The sequence below is a fragment of the Pogona vitticeps genome, chromosome 8 (assembly GCF_051106095.1).
Source record: "Pogona vitticeps strain Pit_001003342236 chromosome 8, PviZW2.1, whole genome shotgun sequence".
In the NCBI taxonomy this organism is placed as follows: domain Eukaryota; kingdom Metazoa; phylum Chordata; class Lepidosauria; order Squamata; family Agamidae; genus Pogona; species Pogona vitticeps.
The window spans coordinates 6,105,947-6,127,219 of NC_135790.1; the positions used below are offsets into that span (position 1 = coordinate 6,105,947).

General features: G+C 40.9%; 1 long non-coding RNA gene across 1 annotated transcript; it reads right to left on the reverse strand.

Annotated features, from left to right (window-relative positions):
- Window positions 1–11,657: 11,657 nt before the first annotated feature.
- On the reverse strand, window positions 11,658–19,653 carry LOC140701832 (uncharacterized). The gene is made up of 2 exons (XR_013538272.1): window positions 15,730–19,653; window positions 11,658–15,148 (listed from the first exon to the last, which is right to left on the reverse strand). It is a non-coding gene; the product is annotated as an uncharacterized LOC140701832 (long non-coding RNA).
- Window positions 19,654–21,273: the final 1,620 nt, after the last annotated feature.

The following is a 21,273-nucleotide window of genomic DNA, read 5'->3' on the forward strand; positions in this document are numbered from 1 at the left end:
TGTGTTTCTCCACATCTGCCTATAAATCCATGTTTATATAAGTTTCAATGCACACTGAAATGCAATCATCATTATCATCTTAGACCTGCATTACTGGAAGGGATACTGAATCCTTGTCGAGGAGGCACAGTGGGGAGTCAAACGCCCAACCTCGAGCTCCACAGCCAGAGACTGAAACCACCGAGCTTTTTATTTACAAAGCATTCATTAGGAAACGTTTTTGCCTCTGAAAAACAGGCATTTTAAAATCCATATTCAAGGTCACCCACTAAGCCTGGTCAGGACCAAAACATACAGAGCTCTAACAATAATAATAAAAAAGAAATACTTTAGAGATGTGGACCTTTAGATCCGTTTTTCCATTTGTGTTATTAATAAAATAACTCTTAGTAAGCAAGAGGAAGAAAAATCGATTTGGTCCTCTAGCAGAGTGGATGTAATCTAGTTATGTAGGGTGACATCATTTGAAAGCCGATTGGCTAAAGCAGGGCTCCTTAATTTAAAGTGCCTTGGGCACACTTCATTCACAAGAGGATCAACACACCTCCTGATCCATCCAAGTAGCACGATTAGAGACCCAAGGTAGGGAGTCTTCTCTTCTCTTCTACTCTATTCTATTCCTCCCCCCCCCCTTAAAAGAAGCTGTAATTAGTGTCTCCTGGTGCATTTTCTGATCCTAACTCAGTAGTTTAGGTACCCAGTTGCAGAGCCAGAGGTTGGGAGCTCAGTTTCCCACTGTTCCTCCCAGAAGAGCCATCCTGTGTAGCCTTGGGCATGCTGCACAGTCCCATGATGACCTCAAAAGAAGGGAATGGGAAACTACTTCACTGTATTCTTTACTTAGAAAACCCTGAAAAGGATCATCATATATTGTAATCAACTGGATGGCGCAACACACACACACACACACACACACACACACACACACACACACACACACACACACACACACACCCCTGTGTTAAGACCTTGCAGAAGATCCAAGGGATGATTGATTTTCCAGATCACTGACAATTTAAATGTCCCCATCAAATGGAGGCACACTACTGCCAACTTGAACGGGCAATTTTTCCCTCTCAGCATCTCAGTGAAAAATAGCTATGGGACTTTCCTTTTTGATTTTGTCCCAATGCATTGTGTCAAGCAGGACAGATTTTTCTCAGTGGCAAAATGCAATTCATCTGGTGGGACAATTTTTATCTGAGCTCAGGTCTCTTTTCCCCCACTGTCAAAAAATTGATCCTTGTTCATGGTTGACCACTGGGGACTTTGTTCACCGCTCTTCAAGTGACAATGTGGTGAGATACATTGTGGTAAAATGGCTTCAAATGACTATGTGGTGATATGCTTGGGCTACGTTAGGCCCAGCTAAGCCTCAAAGCCTTCTAGTTAAAGTCTTTCTCGTCAGAAAAGCACACTGATGTTTCTGTCTGATAGATAATCCAGAATGTAGAACTATGAGATTACAGCCCAAAAAATCAGAAAAATTCTATCCCTGCTGGTGATTCTGATTTCTTGGAGCTGAAGAATCCACTTTGGGTTTTACTCTGAACTTAACAGGAGCTACTCAACCCTCTTTGGGGATACAGATCAGTGTTTGGAATAGATCCCACCGAGTTTAGATGAAACCCCAGAGCAGTGTCACAGCCCCCCCTTGCAAAACTGGAACCACCAACCACCTTGAGGCCACTGCTACTGATGCAAACAGCTTTGCCACTCTGGAGAAAGCGTGTTCCTCTGACCACATTCAGGCATGGCATTTCAAACCTCTTCTCCCACAGTATTAGTACAGGAAACACTTTCCCTTAGCATCATCTGGAAGATCCCAAGTTTTTCAAAACTCACAACAAACCCTTCAAAAGCCCCCCCCCCAATAAAAAAAGAAGAACAGCATCTGATGAGTTGTGAGCATGCTCAACAATAGAGACGGGCATGAACTGGAAAACCAGCAATGGGTAGTGATTTGTGGGTAGCCATGAACTATGAACCACTGGGGGAAAAATGAATCAGTTTGTTCTTCCAGTTCATGCCTGGGGTGGGAGCAGGGGGGGGCCACCAGCTCCTGCTGCCTCCATCTCCACTGCCTCTCCAGGCAGATCTCAGAGGCAGGAGCAGGCTTGTGGCAGAGAAACTGGGCACTGTCTCCAAGCATGCCCCTGCCTATCAGCCAGGTGATGGTGGCTGGGCCCACTGCCTCTGAGGTTGGCGCCCATGGCCATAGAGGTGGAGTTGGCAGCAGTGGTGGCGGCAGGAACAGGCAGACAGAGCTAACAGGGGCAATTAGAAGGGCGCAGGTGGGCATCCCCTTTTGCCAAAGCAAACAAAAATGCCAAAGGGGGAAAAGTTTGACATTTTATTAGCAAAATGGGATCCCCAAACTGATTTATGAAACAAACCACAATCCAACCTGGTTTGTCTGTTGTTGTTGTTTTTTGGTTCGTGGCTCATTTCATGCCATCTCTACTCAACAGAAGAGAACTGGAAACCAGAAGAGACAATTTTAAATGGCAGCGATGTGAGGATAATACCTTCCTTGACTTTCCTCTTCTTTATAGTCTTGAAAAACACACAGGACAAAATCTAGAACCCAGACAGAAGCATTATCCTCCTGCAAGGAGGTTAATCACCTCCTGCAACATTTTGTTGCAGGGCCTAATTGTGTTTCTATTGTTTGCCAGCCGCTTTGGTTGAAAAGTGTCTGATGGGATGTATTGGCCGTTAACAAGAGATGCACACCCCCAGCACTTGTTTATTGAGAGCAAATGGTTGCCTTGCCAGGCTGGCAGAAGGAGAAAACATTAATTAATGGTTATATTGCTCCCTGGGAAAATGGAAGCTGACCCATACACGAATTAATGGTACTGAAGAATTTGCAGACTTGGGCGAAAGTCTTATGATCCAGTTCTCCTGGAGACTTATAAGCAATGAGGATTATTTGAAAGAATGCAAGCCTGGGCAATTCACAATCAGCCCAAAGCACCGTCTGTGTCTTCTGGCAGCGAAGGTTCTTCAGACAGCATCTTTCCAGCCCCTAATTGCTTTATGGCAGCCTGACACAGGCAGAGAACCTGCTCCAACTTTCCCAGCCAATTCTATGGAACTGTAGGTTTAGTTAATGGCTTTTCTTTGTCTTATGGATTTTCCAAGCTATTAATAAAATTGAATCTCTTCGGACAGATTTTCTGTGCCCGGAGGAGGAAAGGACTGAAGTATGGAAAACAGCAATTTTCTTTTTTAAAGAGAGAGAGAACAAAAGAGGGTGGGGTGGGGTTTTTTTGTGTGTGGTTGTTTTGAGGACTCTGAGTGTTGCTATCAGAGTAGATTACAGCTCCCAGGATCCCCTAGCAGGACTGGGTGATTCTGGGAATTGTAACTCAAAGAAGTAGCTTTTCTCAGCTCAGAAATTGGACTCTAAATTATTGTTCATATGATGCCTTAGAAGTTCAAAGGTACAATCCATTGATCTTTGGGAGCGTATCTGAAGGACCCTAGGATGCTGTTGGTAAAAGGGAAGGAACTCTCTGGAAATCATTCCTTGCCTCAAGGTAAAAGAGTGCCCACCACCTCTAGCAGGATGGGTGAAAAGACCTTTTTCCCCAGGGGTAAATTACACCTCCCAGGGGAAGGTGGAAGCACATTGGGACAGGAGAGACTATCAACTGATTGTGCATTTCTGAGCTTTTGACAAGTTTGACAAACAAAAGAAAGGGAAATGTGTGCAGTGAAAAATGCACACAAAAATTGGACAAAAGTGTGCACAAATATACTCTAAAAGGTTGTTAAAAATGCATATGTTTGACATATGCACATAAACGTCTGATAAAAGTAGGCAAAGATCCATACACTTTTCTGGAGGGAAAGTTCCTAAAGAACTGGGGTGGAACTGCTTTTGTTTAGTGGCTGAAAACGACAATGTTGATGATGGATTTATTGGAATTTTTGCAGCCTTGCATGCTGCCTTTAATAGGTTTGGCTCAGAGGTACTTTTATAGGCTGCGATGACTGACAGTCTGTCCAGCACTAACCAATGATTCCTTCCCTGCCTTGGGTTTCAATGAAAGCCCCGCCTCTTGATAATTTCTTTTGCCGTCTCTAGAGTCTGTTGAAGTCCGTTGTTGAAAGCAGTCATGTTTTTTTTTCAGTTTGCTGTTTGATCTGTCCAATTGTAAGTAATGAAACTTTTTATTCTTGTCTCAGAGTAAGTTATAGTGACTGCAAGTGCCAGTCAATGAAAAAAGGGGGGCAGACATCTCTGTGGAACCTGAAGCTAATCTGCTCTGGGAATCCCTGCATTTCTGCTGCACAACTAGAGGAAGGTAACCAAAAATTCTAAATTCTGCAATACGATTCACTTATCATTTCTCCACAAATTGTCAGTTCAGACCTGGAAGGAACAATTTGCATCTCCTCTGGCAAACCACTGGGCATGAAAAACAAGAGAGAGAGCAAATGGGAAAAGGAAGAGAGGAAACAGAAGAAGAGGAAGAAGAAGAAAAAGAGAAAGATGTCAGAAAGAAAAAGATAGTGCCTTGTCCGTGTCTGCTAGGGCATCACCCACCACAGGCTTTGACCCCATGAACTACTGGCCGGTAATCTTGGAAAATGTTAGATAAGTTATGAAGAAATCTGACCTCCATTGAGGTAGGAAAGTATTGTCACCTGAAGGCATTGGGCTGGGAAGTCTTTGATGCACCAAATTTCTCATTCATCCCACATTCAGAGTGCTTTTGAAACCTGGCCAAGGTGTGTGGCTCAAGGCGCTATTGCCTTATCTTAGATCTTAAGCAGTGAGTGTACATGGAACGTGACATGTTGAGTGCCATTTTCATTTGACTCCCTAGTTGCATTGTGTGTTTGTTTTGCTGAATGTGGAATGAAATTCTTGTGCTCGCTAAGGTCATTTTCTAGAGCCAGCCTTTAAAGAATTCCATGTCTCAGGGGATCCACTCTGTCATCTGAAAAATAAACAAATTTACAGCGGCAATTAAACTGACAACACATATTTGCAATTCAAATGATCCCGGAGTGTTGCAACTCCAGCAAAATCCTGCAGACGCCAATCATTAATGCAGGTTTGCAGTTGATTAACACTGATGGGATTCCCTCCCCCTTTTAATTTATTCAGCCAGCTACCCATCAAGTCAAACATCAAGGCTTCACTGCACATATAAAGACATAAATTATCTCCATTAAAAGTAAATATCATTTCATCTCACGTACTCTAAGATGAATTCCTAAATCACATCTGTTTTGGTGGGCATTTATTTAGGGAAACTTGATAGCAGAAGTGGGCAGAAGGAAGGTGCAACATGCTGATAAATTAGCAGTCTCAATATTATCATAGATTAGAGAGAGAGAGAGAGAGAGAGATTATCCCTATAATCTTTGGTTGGTTGCTCTACCAACCCCTTGCTTTAGAAGTTCCCACCCAAGATATGTCCCCCAAGTCAAACAGAGCCCACATTTGGCAGCTCATGGAGGAGAAGTTGATAGTTGATGTCCTGTCTTTCATAGGACATCAACTAGAAGAGCACCTTTCCAGCACAGCTACATAAATTCTTGCTTGTCTCATTATTGCACACAAAAATGAGACACAGCAATTTTTCTCTTTGCCTGCAAGATGGAAGACTGTTTCCTGGAGGTTTTGACACATGCTCATGCATCTTCAAGAACGATGGACTTTTAGACTTCTGACTTTTCCATCTTTTGATCAGTCAGGCACTCTTGTGCTGCATGGGCACATGTGCTTTGCTTCATAATACGAACATATATTCATTCTGCATAGGTCTATTTTGTGCAAACTGCAGACCCCCTCGGGGAAAATTTGCTCCTCCCATCCTCACAGCGGGAGGAAGCACTCTCATGGGGGTTAGCAATTTCTCACTAGCTTGGCTCTGCATTTTGAGATGCCCAGTCATGTTGAAAATGAGGAATGTAGTACATTTTCTGCATCTCCCTAGCCAAGTACCATTAAATTGTGGATGTCCTGTGTTCCATTTTATCAGTTCAATGTTGCACAGGGTGATTTTAAGACGGGCAGACACACTTGTTATCCCTGCGTTTGTTCCATTCCTACAGTTGAAGGTCTAATTATTCAAAAAATTTCAAATTCAAGCAGTAATAGAAAAACAGCCTTCTAGCATGTATCTGGCTATAATCAGACATAATTGCATTGCATACATGTGGTTCTGGATTCTGGGGCTGCCACCGTTGAGCTGGCGACAGTGGCCAGAGGCTTGGGGGGACAACTCTGCAATGCCTAACCTGTCATCAACCGGAAACATGAGCTACAGAAACCCAGTCCTGGGGTTTCTCTCTGCACTACAGCCTTCATGCATCTTGTTGGCCCCTTTTATTTTAATTCTCCCAGGGTTTCTTGTCCCCAAATATGGCACGGCATATATCCAAGCAACCAATGCAAGCAAAAGCAGGTAAATTAGGAAGGTAAAGGTAAAGGTTCCCCTTGACATTTAGTCCAGTCGTGTTCGACTCTAGGGGGCAGTGCTCATCCCCGTCTCCAAGCCGTAGAGCCCGCATTTGTCCGTAGATAGTTTTCCGTGGTCATGTGGCCAGCGTGACTAGACACAGAATCCAAAGTGCAAAAATGCATATTATTTTTTCTAGTGAATTTGTAGAGGTCACTGATACAAACTGATATGAAAACAGAACACTGAAAAATGTATATGTACAATGGATGATTTGTTTCATTTTGCTCTTAATTACAGTGCTAAGGTGTGATTTCCCTTTGTCACAAAGTTACTGTTCTTAATCTTGACTTTTAATTTGTTTTTCACCAAAGAGTGTTTCCCTATGGAATCCCAATCTTTTGAACATGTCGTCTCGCTTCCAGATGGTGTCAATGCTATAGTAGCTATACTGTAGCTTGTTTTGTTCCTTGAAGAATAAGAAATGGTGCATAATGAAACAACGATTAAACAACAATTGCAGGTTAAACCGCAGAAGCCTCTGTGCTGCAAGGTCAGAAGACCAGCCATAATAAGATTGAATTCACAGGATGGAGTGAGCTCCCGTCAATTTTCCCAGCTTCCGCCAACCTAGCGGTTTGAAGGCATGCAAAATGCAAAAATGCAAGTAGATAAATAGGTACCACCACGGTGGGAAGGTAACGGCGTTCCGTGTCTAGCCGCACTGGCCACGTGACCACGGAAACTGTCTTTGGACAAATGCTAGCTCTATGGGTTGGAAATGGGGATAAGCACTGCCCCCCAGAGTCGGACATGATTGGACAAATTGTCAAGGGGAACCTTTACCTTTACCTTTACTAGCTTTAAAAATGTATATTTTTGTATACAAGGAGATTTTTCATCACACAGAAGAAGGAAGAAATACAGTCAGTATGTGCTCCATTGTGATCCTGCATTGGCCATACTCCACTACATGAGACATAATGCAGAGTGAGATTATAGAAGAGGTCTGCTTCTGCTACATATGGAGTCTCTCCATACAATCTGGAACTCTGGAAATCAATGTGCAAAGTCACACAGAGAGACTTTTCTCTTCAAATGGAAAGAATGATCATGGAGAGGATATAGCTTATTTGTTGCCTTCCTCCGATATGGATTTTAGAGAATTCTGAATGCCTAAATAGTTGTTAAGACGCTTTCTAAAATGAATTTTGGGGTGGTTGTTCTGGAACGGGTGCGTGCACAGGTTGTTAGAGTTTTTAGTTCATTTCTTTCCCCCTCTCTCTTTTGCAAGGGGAGAGACTGGTATCCCCATCTGTTCTGCTGATGCACATTTGTAAATAGGATTTGGAAACTGGAAATAATCCATCTTTAGGTGATTGTAGACATCATTGCACCAAGCCCTTTGTTTTTTAAAAAATGATCTCAACATGTTAAATAATGATTACAGCAGGGTAACATTATTTGTGGTTCAGCTGCTGGATTAATTAGATTGACCTATTTGCTAACTCTGGAAATTTGTCTAATCCTAAATATTGTTAAAAACCTGACTGAAATCCTATTGGTGTTCATATAAGGTTTGTATGACTTGACATGGCTAATTGTGGCTAAGTGATGAAGTGCTGGGGCACATCTCATTTGAATGCTTGGTCACATGCCAGAGTGCACAACCAAGATGTGTTCTGATACCTTGACAGTTAGGTGCAATTAGCCACAGCACGTTATGCAGACTTTAAGCAAACAACAACAAGATTCTAGCCACTGCATAAAAAGAATGCTCATAAACCAAGTGTGTATATAATTGCTCTGAGTCTGCCCTTGACAGGGGCTGGCTCAGTGATGCTTAGGGTCCCTTCCAGCTCTGTAGTTCTTGGATGATGATGATGATGATGATGATGATGATGATGATGATAATGATAATGATAATGATAATGATAATGATAATGATAATGATAAGCAAGTTCACATAGTTCACATCAGGATCAGACTTGTGTTTCTTTGGAGGGAGAGGACTAAGGCATTAACAACACAAAAATAGAACAATAAATTAACTCTATTATTGAAGTAAGGTTGAAATCGCTACTGATTAGTAATGTCAAAATCGAGGAATAAAATCTCAGTGAAGAAAAACTGGTAAGCATTTTAAAATGTTGCTTATGCATTAGTTACTCATAGGGAATGGCACTGAGCTACTGGCAACCAACCCATGGATATATCTCTTTTCGACATATATTTTCTGCCAATGGCTTTCTTGGTGTGTCTACATTTTGGGGAATTTTATGGTGACGAGGTTAACACAGACTGACTGTATCAGAAAAGGACAACTTACAGTATAGGCATAAAGAGAGTGGGAATCAGAGCTTCAGTGTGGCTCAGTTAATATAAAAACTGGAATTCCAAATTGCCTTTAAACTGATGCCTTCCGCTAAATAGGGCTATATTTCAGACTGATGCATTTCAGTAATAAAAATGTAGATATTCCTGGTTTTTTAAAAAAATAAATAAATAAAAAATCAGCAAAATTGCTGATGCACACACTTTTGTGTCACATTGTCTTGGCAGTTTAACAAAATATATTATAGATTATCTTTTACATCTCTCCAGAGTCCCGTTTCCATGGAGAGAGCATATTCATCTGTCTTAATGATCAGCCTTAAAGTGGCTTGGCGTAGAAAAAGAAAATGCAATCAATTTATTTAAAGGCTGGGACACCTGCGGCCGCAAAAACAAGGCTGCAGCGGACCATGGAAAGGACTCATCATCACAGGGAAGGAATGAAGGGGATGATGTACAGAGGGACAAAGTCCATGGTGGAACCATATTGGAAGCCATTGTCTTGCTGGTTCCCTGGGAAGCCATAATGCTCTTCCATCCAGAGTAGAGATGGGCATGAACTGCCGATTGTGCCAGTTCATTTTTCATCTTAACAGGTGTTTGGGGCTTCCTGTTCCCATTTCCTCTGGCGGCCACCCGCTCAGAGGCAGCCCTCCATCTGGGGCAGCCTCTAAGTGGTCACCTGCTGAAGGAAGAGGGGCCAGGAAGCACCATTTGGGTGAAAACCGAAGCAGCATGGACTGTTGACCTGGACGTTCATGCCCATGTGTAGTCCAGAAACAAGGGGTGGAATTCTGGCTAAATTATTCATTTTTCATTGGTTTAAGTTGTCTTGGTTGGACAAGTCACTTCAATGAAGAATTTTCAAGAAGCTGCCTCACTTCTGACTGAGAGTGAGACAAAAAACTTTTTACAAAGGCAAAAGTCTCCGTATCTTGCACGAAATGTCTATAGTGTCTGTACTTATTGAGAAAGAACACCCACTCACACACATCCAATGGAATCAATTACCTCAAGAGGTGGCAAGTGAATGGAGGCATTCAAGAGAAATGTAGATATCCACCTGGCAGATATCCTTTGATTTGTATTCCTGAATCGATCAAGGGGAAGACAATGGCCTTATAGCTCCCTTCCCACTTCATGATTCTATGAAAGGAAAGAAGGAAAATATGCTGCTTATCTTGAAAATTCTTCTTCTTTCCTGTTGTACAGTGTGACTAACCTTCACTCAGGCTGATCCCATTTAAAATACCATTACTTTTGGCAAAAGGATTTAGAGGAAGAGGTTAAACATCAGGATTGGAACAAAACATGGTCACAAAGAGTAATGAAGAATATGCTTATAAGGGTAAAAGAAAATTATTATAAGGTTGCATGGAGATGGTACCTTACTCCAGCAAGATTGAATATTATAAATACAGTAAAAATGTAGCATCTCAGTGCTGGAGATGCAAAAAAGGGAAAAGGAACCTATTGACATATGTGGTGGACTTGTGAAATAAGAGAGAAAGAATGGGCACTTTTAAAAAAAAGAAATTAGAGAAATTATTGGAAATGATATTTGAATATCACGTATTGTCCTTTTAAATATAATCAAGAATGACCATCTTAAAAAAGAAAAGAAAGAGCTAATTGTTATAATGGTCACAGCAGCAAGATTAATATTTGCAAAAAAAAACAATTGGAAAAATGGCAAACAAGTCAACCTTGAAGACTGGTATAAAGAAATGTGGAGTGTAGCGATAAATGATAAGCTACCATGTGAAATAAAAGTAAGAAGGGGCATGATAAAATATAATGATTTAAAGAGATGTGGAATCCATATTGAATTACGTTTTTGTAAAAGAGAAAGGTCAAAAGCCAGCAGAAGAATCAATGTATTTTTGGTGTGGAATGGGGTGAAAAGAGATTAAAACGAAATATTTTCTTATCTGGTCCTGAGGGTGATGGTGCCAGAGGGGGGAGGGAGATTTTGTATGAGTGCACAACATGGATGTATACACACTTTATACTAGTATTGTTCTTATTTTTTCTTTAATTAATTAAAAAAACCCTTAGTTTTAATAGGCTTGCCTTCAGCCAAAACATATGATCCCAAGCTGTTTTAAGACTGAAATGGAAAAAAAAACTTTATTATAATATAACTGGCGGAACCAGAGTTCAGTTCAAACTTACACTTAGTTACACGCTAGTTCTCAAAACTTCAACCTCCCTCCTCAAGAGACAAAATAACACTCAGGTTACAGTCCACTCATAAAACATGACCTCCCTCCTCAAGAAACAATTTCTCTCTCTTTATCTTCAGCTCTTCTTTTTATACCTTCTGCAATGTCATCTCGATTAGCTATCCTCCTGCCTTTTTCCAGCCAATCACCTTATTTATGTTGTTGCTGGGTAGAACTGGTGAGCTTTCCATCACACATGCCCAAAAATTAAATCAGCAAAGTCTGTGGCCACCGCACCACAAATTTCTGGTCCAGGGAAGAGGAAGGGTGGGGGGAGAGAGAAAGAATGGAAAGTGTGAAGCAGCCCACTTCCTGCACTCCATTAGTAAGAAGAAATCAAAGAGATTTTCCCATTCATGAGAACCTTTTCCCCCCCAGAGAATCAGAAAGCTTCCTCCTTGAGGGCAGGAGGAAGCTTACTTGAGCACTGACTAGCTCCAGGGTGGTGGTGGCTAATGCACACCACCATTAAATGTTATTATCCAAGGATAACTGAATCCCTGTAAATTCACAAGACCATGCATTAAGCATGGCAACGAGGGTGGAACAACTGCGCTTTCCCATGAGCACCAAGATTTAAAGGACACCAAAATCTAGAAATTATTATGTCAGGAAAATGAACAGTGACCCCTTCTGGGCACAGTTCATCTTTCGTTTTCTGAAAGCATAAATATTTTCTTTCTTTTGGGTGGACATCACACTCTTTTCTTCTTTTTTCATGGGAGCCCCGCACCTATACTTCATAGTGCCTCTTGTCCGGAGTGCCTTGGAATTGGGATAAATCCAGTTGTGAATCTCTGCGAGAACTGAACCCAGTAAACGAGCGGGGTTTGCTAATTATACAGTTGTGCAGATCACATTGATTCATGGGTATTCCCTGGTTGAGACTAACAACATGTGAATCCCCCAATTATGTGGATCGTTTGATCGTAATTTGTATCAGGTGCCCAGCACACTGTAATGTTGAGAAGGAATAAATGGCAGAATAAATACAGCTGAGACCCTGATGGGGGGGGATGACATATGTATATCATTTAGGGTTCTCTCTCTCTCTCTCTCAAACACTGTAGACTAATTGCTGTAGGTCTTTGATTATAGCTTTCCATAAAACTGAGCTCAGATTGTTACCACTTGCTCAAAATAATGCAGTGTTTTTCTTTAAAACCCAGCAAATGTAAATGATCTACAAGATGCCAGCAAATGCATCTTGAGGCACCCTTGTGCATGAGAAAATATATTATTTCATTAAAAAAATCCCTATAATGATTTTGCCTCTCCTTTTAATCATCCATTTTTGCCACAGCGGCCCTGAATCCTTATAATTTAATTTTTTAAAAAAAAATACACATAGCACTTGATCTTTCCTGTTCTGAATTCACAGAGCTTGGGAATTACTTTCCAAGTGCAATTAATGAATGCGTAAATTAAATCTTTTTCATTATTATCATTTCGGCAGGTTATCGTTCTGTAATATTTACTCATGCTCATAAAGGCACAGAATTGCTGCATTGCCCTTACTGATCATTTTCCTTTTATTCTGTGCAAGAATATCTTCCGTGGCCTTCATTTAATGCAACCCAAGGACTTTTGGCAATACAATCCAGAGGTGCTGGCTATCTGATGGGGTCTCGTTGCTGAAAACTGTGGAGGTATGCCACTGAGTCCTATTCTAGAGATGATGGTCCTTGATTGAACCTTTAAAGCCCTAAAAGGCTTGAGTCCAAGTTACCTCAAGAACTGTGTTATGCATCTTTAAATGTAAATGGTATGTATTGACTGAACACGTTACTTTCACTGAATAAAGCAGACATAAGCAAAGCGTCGTATGGATGTGATATAAGCTTTCATGGACCTTCCTAGCCCACTTCTTCAAACAGATGAAGCAGAAAACAGAGTTTAACACCGTTAGACATTCATGCTGGGTTCTAGTGGTGTCTGGTTGCACTTCATACTTAATGAAAATAAAAGACCATAATTTATGATCTCCGGTATAATTCTAGCAAGACACACAAAACTAGGCAAAAGCACAGAGAAAGAAAAGAGAGAAAGAGAAAAACTTTGAAGAACAATTAGCAAATTCTGGGGTGTACATTGCGTCCATCCTGCAAAAACCAAAGATTTTTTTAAAAAAAAAAAACCACATGGCCAGGTCTCTCTTCCATCTGGGCTTCTGGCCTGACCTGCAGTCCTATTTTTTTCCTCTCTCTCTCTCAATCCTGGCTGTTTTTTAGCTTTCTAACTCCAGCTCTCACCAATGCTAGTTATGCTATCAGATCACTCATAAAGGAGAATCCCAGCACTGAGAATGGCACGGTGTTTTTTTCCCTGTGTCTGTTTTTCTTCCATGAAAGAGTCACAATTAACAGGAGTTGTTTTTCTGTGTGTGTGTGTGTGTCAGGCTGTGTGTGGGATACAAAGCTGCAATGGCTTGGCTAAGAGCCATCTATTGATGCTGAACAGCAAAACTATTTGTCTTGCTGACTTCTGAGAGACTGGATTTAATCTTCTATTTTCCTTTCCCCTTTGCCTGCCAATGTCCTGGACCTTGAATCTTAGCAGTCTTGGACCAGACAAAATAAGCAAAGTGTGGCTCACACTAGTATAACCTTAGGACAGGAGTAATCACTGTATCCTGCTATGCTGCTTGATATGATGTGCAGATTTCCATAGGTATCTAGATAGGTATTTGCTTCTTGGTACATCAAGGATGGCAAATAGAAGGGGAAGATAGGGAGGCAGTGACAGATTTTACTTTCTTGAGCCCCATGATCACTGCAGATGGTGACAGCAGCCACGAAATTAAAAGATGCCTGATTCTTGGGAGGAAAGTGATGACAAACCTAGACAGCATCTTAAAAAGCAGAGACATCACCTTGTCGACAAAGGTCCACATAGTCAAAGCTATGGTTTTTCCAGTAGCGATGTATGGAAGTGAGAGCTGGACCCTAAAGAAGGCTGACCTCCGAAGAATTGATGCTTTTGAATTGTGGTGCTGGAGGAGACTCTTGAGAGTCCCCTGGACTGCAAGGAGAACAAACCTATCCATTTTGAAGGAAAGCAGCCCTTAATGCTCACTGGAAGGACAGATCCAGAAGCTGAGGCTCCAATACTTTGGCCATCTCATGAGAAGAGAAGACTCCCTGGAAAAGACCCTGATGTTGGGAAAGGGTGAAGGCAAGAGGAGAAGGGGACTACAGAAGATGAGATGTTTGGACAACGTCATCAAAGCGACCAGCATGAACTTGACCCAACTCCAGGAGGCAGTGGAAGACAAGAGGGCCTGGTGTGCTCTGGTCAATGGGGTCACAAAGAGTCGGACATGACTAAATGACTAAACAACAACAACATCAAGGATAGAGGGTTCTTGGTGGAAGATGAGTTTCTTGCACCATTGCAGGATACAGCCTTTCTTTTGCCCTGTGCAGGTTTAATCAGTGGTGTGGAACATCAGGCTGGGAGTTCAAATCTCCACTTTTTCACAGGGAGAGAGGCTGACAGAACTCACCCAACATGTATGCGGCCGTGAGATTACATGTGTGGCTCCCTGTGTAGCTCTTGGGCAAGATGCATGGCTCTAGAGCTCCACCAGAAGGCCACACTGGCCACACTTTTGGATACTTTATCTCTAGAAAACTTGGGGAACTCTCTCCATAAGTCAGAATTAGCTTAACTGCACCCATTTTCAATTTCAGACAAAAGAACAGCCACCGTTATGATTGTGATAACATGCAGCATAGGTCACTGTGTCCCTAAATGGAAAGGAAATTAAAAGTTTGGCAGTAAAGCAAAATATGGTACTCGTTTGAATCTATCTAATTTTGATTCACTTTCATTTGAATTTCATTCTATTGATCAGCTGAACATGGTGTATAATATCAACCATATTATCACCAGATACAGGACAAGTGAGAAAAATATCAATATTAAATAGATTAAATATTAAATAGATATTAACTTCAAATTAAATCCATAGAGAGCTCTTCTCTAGTTATTTTTTTATTTTGTATGATATGACCTTGTTTTTATCTGTGAACTGCTGAAAGCTTTGACCTTCCTTGTTTCCTTTTGAAGCTTGAACATTCCTTTCTTCCTCCCTTTATTGACTTCTGTCCTTTTAGGAATCATCATGATTCTTGGTTTGGTATGGAATGTAATCTGCACTTCCTATAAAAATAACATTTTAGAAAAGGAACAGCAAGTTAACAGTGACTGTAAATGGCCTTGTTAAAGGGCAGATTTACAAACCTTGCACGTTTCTCTAATAAATCCACCAGAAAAGGCCAGACTGTCTGAAATCCAATCAGACTGGTTTCAGTTCACATTTCCAGAAGTGAAATGTCTTCATCTCATTTGCCTCGATTCCCTGGCAATTCAACCATATTATTTTTACAGCATTGTTTAGAATCAGCTAGTGCTTTGAAAATGAAGGCCTTCGTAACAGAGCTTATCTCTGTAATTCCTGCAAGATGTCCTACTAATACAACTGAATAGTAAGAAACGAACAACAGAAATCGTTACTGAAGCTTTTCTGCAATTTTTAAAAAATAACTAATTTCATTGTTCACTCCTTCATTTGCCATTTATTACTTTGTGTTTTTTTAAATGTCCGTCTAAGGCATTCACCTAAAATTCAACACACTTCTCTTAAAATGTATTCCAAAGGCATTTTGCCCTCTATGAGTAACAAGGAAAATGAATCTGTAAGTTTCTTCATGAATGTCATTGTTAGTAATTATGTTACTTACATAATTATGGTATAGGGACGATCGTTACCATCATTATCCCCCAAAGCAGCACATTAGAAGTAAAGTCATTATTTCTCATGTGTTATGTCCAAGCTCTGATTCCTGATAGGATTTGAATAAAGCAGACCAAGAAGGAGGACTGTGAGATAACAGGAGGGATGTGAGCTGTCCTCAGACCAAATCGGGGAGTACTTGTACAGTGATATAGCGCTACAGAGTGAAGCAAACGGTCTAGAGATACTCATGGGTCAGAACACCTCCCACATCTCTCATTTTAACTCCAGTGTTCATGGGATTAAAATATTACAAATGGGAAAAAGAGAAAGAGAAACTAAGAAAGATGCTGAGATGCTGTTTTAAAACCAAAAAACAAATTGACAAATTGAGTCATGAATTCATCTGAAAAAAATTCGTAAATTTGTAATTCATTGATCCTGATGAATCAGAAATCAAAACAAGTGGCAATTTTTCTGATGCGTGCCTATCTCTAGTCTGTAGCTATAGGTATGCAAATCAGACTCTTTTGCTTTCAAGTCAGAAATGACTTATAGTGACCGTAAAGAGGCTTTTTAGGTAAGCGTGAGGCATGTTTACAGGCTGCTCAAGGGATTCTGAGATATTTAAGGAATAGTTTTACCAAGGGGAAGTGGTGGCGCTGCGGATTAAACCTCAGAACCCTCTGTGCTGCAGGGTCAGAAGACCAGCCATCGTAAAATCGAATCCACGCGATGCAGTGAGCTCCTGTCGCTTCTCCCAGCTCCTGCCAACCTAGCAGTTCGAAAGCATGTAAATGCAAATAGATAAATAGGTACCACCACAATGGGAAGGTAATGGCATTCCGTGTCTAGTCGCACTGGCCAAGTGACCACGGAAACTGTCTACAGACAAATTGCTGGTTGCTTGGAAACGGGGATGAGCACTAGAGTTGGACACGACTAGACTAAATGTCAAGGGGAACCTTTACCTTACCTTTACCAATTCCACACCTCCAATGAGGTGTTCCCATGTCTTAGTGGGGGTTCAAACCCACTCAGCCTTTGGGCTTGCCCCTTTGAAATTAGCCCTACCTACTTGAAGTGGCCGGCCAGTCTAAAAAAAGGCATTAAAGCCCCAATGAACTTGTCCACCCTAATTCACAATCCTGGACTCAATTTGAGTCTTCCCTAACGGCCACAACAAATGAATTGTAAAAGCTTCAGAACATTCACCTAATTATGCAAGCAGCTTTTTTAACCTTCCCCACTGAAATAATCTGCTATTCACTTCCTGCAGCAAAGTCAAGTTTGCTTTGTGGCTGCTTTTTAAATAATGAATAATGTTTTGTCAAGGGTAGGGATAAAAATATCTGCCAATTATTAGGCTAAAAAAAGGAGCAAGATCAAAGGAAGGCGTTGGCCAGTGGGCCCATATATGGCTAATGCAGAAGGACTTCTGCATGCTGATAAATGATTATCTGGCAGCAAATGGCCTTGATCAGCTCATTTCCATTCTCCTGCTTGGTGTTGGACAATACATTTAAACCACAAATCTGTCTTTGAAGAGGTGCTGTTCATGGAAGATCAAAGAGTGAGAATTCAAAAGCTGGTGTTTCCGAACACAAATGGGCACTTGAACATTTGACCCAACATTTAGAGAGTGGCTAAGAAGTGAAGTTGAAATATACTGGGACTGGGACTTGGAAGATATTCATTACATTTTTCAACACAGACAGACAAACAGACACACAGAGAGAGAGAGAGAGAGAGAGACAGAGAGAGAGAGAGAGCCACTCAAATGCAGTCAACTGAAGTAGACTGAAATCTTGTTCACATATTGGGTTATTGTCAAAAGCTCCATGCAGCTCAGACACTCAACAAGAGACCCTTGCCAACTGTATTCTGTGAATCACAGGAGACTTCATCGTCCACACAGTTAGAATACCCTGTTATGTACATGGACCAAAAACAAAATGGAGATGGGAATGGGAGAGCCCCGGGGGGGGGGGACTGCTCTTTGGCTTGACTTTGGAACAAGTCAAGTTCGCCTTCCACCCCAAACAAGGAAGTAGCTTGGCTTGTTTCCAACCCCATCCAAATGTGTCTCTTCTTGAGCTGCCCAGTTGCTTCTCACCCACTCACTTCTGTCATATTCCCTCAGCTGACCATAGGGCATCAAGTAGACTTTTAAAGACTAAAGTAAATGGGCAACTACATACGAGGGGTTCTGTAGACATCCACGTTCCACAGTGTCATTTCAGCAGTTCTGCAGTGGTGAGTGGCAAGTTCTGACATGTCTTTGTCTATCATGGCATTCACAAGCGGCCCCTAAGTATTCCAAAGATGCAGTTAAGAGGGCTAATCTTCATCAATGAACTAGAGAAATTATCCCCCCCCCCCAAACTACAATGACTGCTGCAGCTAAGGCCAAAGAGGACAAGGAACCCTAACGGCAGATAATGTCACTATCCTAGTAATGAAAACCAAAATTTCACCCCTCCAAGCTGTAGATCCATTGCTCCCACTCATTTGGGAGTCTCTTTGGCTCCAGAACTAGTTGCCATCCAATTAAATGATATCATTATTAATTCTGCATTTATGAGAGATTCAGAATCCCTTAAGCAGCCAGCGGCACCTACTGCTCCAACATACATTTTTGGACGCTCCTCAAAAGCAGCCCCACAAGGCATGAATTAAGAATTAAGTCATTGTGGCTGAAAGCAAAATAGTTACATTTGGGCTGGACTACTACAGTCCATTCTACATGGGGCTGCCCTTGAGAAGCATATAAAAATGTGCTAATTTCAGACAAAGGAAATATTTTGACCTCAAGGTAACTTTTTCAGTGACAGCTAAGCTTCAGGACTTGGATGTCCATATGTTGGAATTATTAATCTTTCCAACCCTTCCTTAATCTGCTTCCCTCCAAATATTTTGGATCGCCATTACCATCATCCCCAACCATGCTGATTTGAACTAGTGGTAGTTCTAGTCAAAAACACACAGAGGGGAAGCTTGGGGGAAGTTGATAAATGTTCAGTAACTTTTCTTGAATGTTTTATGATGTTAGGTCTCTGTGAGTAAGAGTTTGGAAATACTTAGATTACATGCATAAGGGTTTTGAGAATTTTGTTCAGCCGATGTTTTAACTCAAGATGTCCTCATTCTTCTTGGATAAAAGCATAAAACACCCCCCAAAAAATTATACTTTGTGATACACTTCTCAGCTGAAGAACAGAAAACAATGCATTTTGGGAAAAAATAAATTGAGGGCAAAATTTGCTATTTGGAAAGAACATTCAGAAATATATATTTGAATTAAAATTTGCACTTTAAAATGTAACCTAATGCAAAAACAGGAGGATAATTTTAGGTCTGACCACATGTGAGTCTGACAAAGATCAGAAATAGATTGATCCAGTCCCCTTGTCAGTCAGGACATGGTCTAGTAATGACAACTGCCAGTCCAGACTGACAATGAAGCAAGATCTTTGTAGCAGAATGCTAACAGATTGTGTATTCTGTCTCAGCAACCCATTCATTTATGGAAGGATCTCCAATTAGACTGCCAATTTCATGAAGAAAACACAGCCATCTGCTCCCTGTCAATAAATAATTTAATTGAAATAAGAGGCTTGAAACATCTGTTTAACTTTCAACCATAATTTCATCTGAGCTGGTGGTAAAACAAAACTAATGTACTTGATTTATTTAGAGTCCTCCCCTTTTGTGAGTGCAATGTGTTTTATTGTGTCTTCACAATCACCCAGTAAAGCTGAAGAAAATAGCAGTGTTCTTGTTTAAACCAAAAAGCAAAAGCCAATCTTTTCAAAGGAGTTGTAGTTTAAATAAATATACACACAATCAGACTCGAGTTCTTCCACTGCATTATATATATTTTTTCCAAAATATGCAGCCTTTCTTGTGTTTTGTATACAAAGAACATTTTAAAAAATTAAATATGAAAAAACCAAAATTGACAATTTCACCCACTTGTATCCAAATATGTGGATGTTCAACTCTTAGAACCTTGGGTTTAATTCCTACTATATTGTTAGTGCTCAATCCAGCTTGCTAGCTCTTTCACATAACAAGATTGTTATAACTACATGATAGTGCATCTACTTTATTGGGTAGCCAAGCAAATCAATATTATACAAGGACATTCCAAAAATGGGGGAAGCCCAAACAAAAAAATCATAACTGAACTTTGAAATTGGGACTCCCATTCACACTTATCAAAAAATAGCCCCAACAAGAGATTTGTGTTTGAATTAGAAGTGGTTAAGTGGTGAAAAATTGAGTCAGCTTACTTAATTTTCCCTTGCTTGGTGTTACTTTGTGAATGGTAGGGAGCCCCAGAAGGTATCCTGTAGACCAGTGGTACCCAACCTTGGGCTCCAGATGTTCTTGGACTTCAACTCCCAGAAATCCTGCCCAGCAGAGGTGATGGTGAAGGCTTCTGGGAGCTGTAGTCCAAGAACATCTGGAGGCCCAAGGTTGAGGATCACTGCTGTACACCATCGTGACTGTTGACAGTGGTGATGTCAACATTCAGTCTTCCCTTTGCTATGTAAAGCTTGGCGTGTAAAATCAGTGGTTGTTTGCGCATAAATGGAAATTCAGTGATTGTACAAGATGTATAATTAATTTGGATGGATTATCTTGACAGCATGAGCATTCAGAGGCTCTAATGAGTGTATGTTGATTGAGATTGTTAATTTTTCCATGTAATCAAAAAATTTGGAACGAGGGAGAGAATGAGGAGTTAGGAAGATGCTTTGATGACAGAACACACACTCACAGACAGAGAGCCAAACACTCACAGCCATCTATCCACACAAAAACAAAACAGGACAAAAATCTCCAGCAACAACCACTCCAAACTAGTATTTAACACTTCTCTCTTATTCCAGATCACAAAGTTTGTCAGCATTGGGAGTCAGAGGAAAACTTTAATCCCGTGGTTCCTGGCAGAAAATGATCAGCGGGTTTCTCTGGCTCCGTCTCGAGAAGACAAACATACACATCCCATAAGGGCCAAGAGGGACCACTATTTCTAGCTATGGAAGAGATCACAAGCCACCTTGAGTGCATGTTCCTAGTGGAAAAGCAGGGTATAAATGTTACACAGTATATACATATATACTTGATAATGGCAGGAAGGAAGAATCTAAACTCATAGGAGTCTGGGTATGTCACAGAAAGGTTTGGGGTTTCTTTAAAAAAATGGGGCAATTTATATTTGCCATCACAATGTAATGCTTGCTCATAAAGTTGTTTAAATGAGGAATGGAGGTTCTTGGTAATAAGACAGGGCTGAAAGGAAATTAGAATTTGTAGATTTTCACAACTGCAGGAGAGAAAAAATTGCCATTTAAGATGAATATTGCCATGTTTTTCTTCTTCATGCTTCAGTATGTTACATTGCTAACAGAAGAAAACCAGCGGCTTGGTGATTTGCTGTTTCTTGCCTTCGCTGGGCAATATATATATAAGGTCTATGGCTAAATGTACCATCTCTGTAGACACAGAGATTGTGAAAGTTACTTTTTTGGACATCCACATA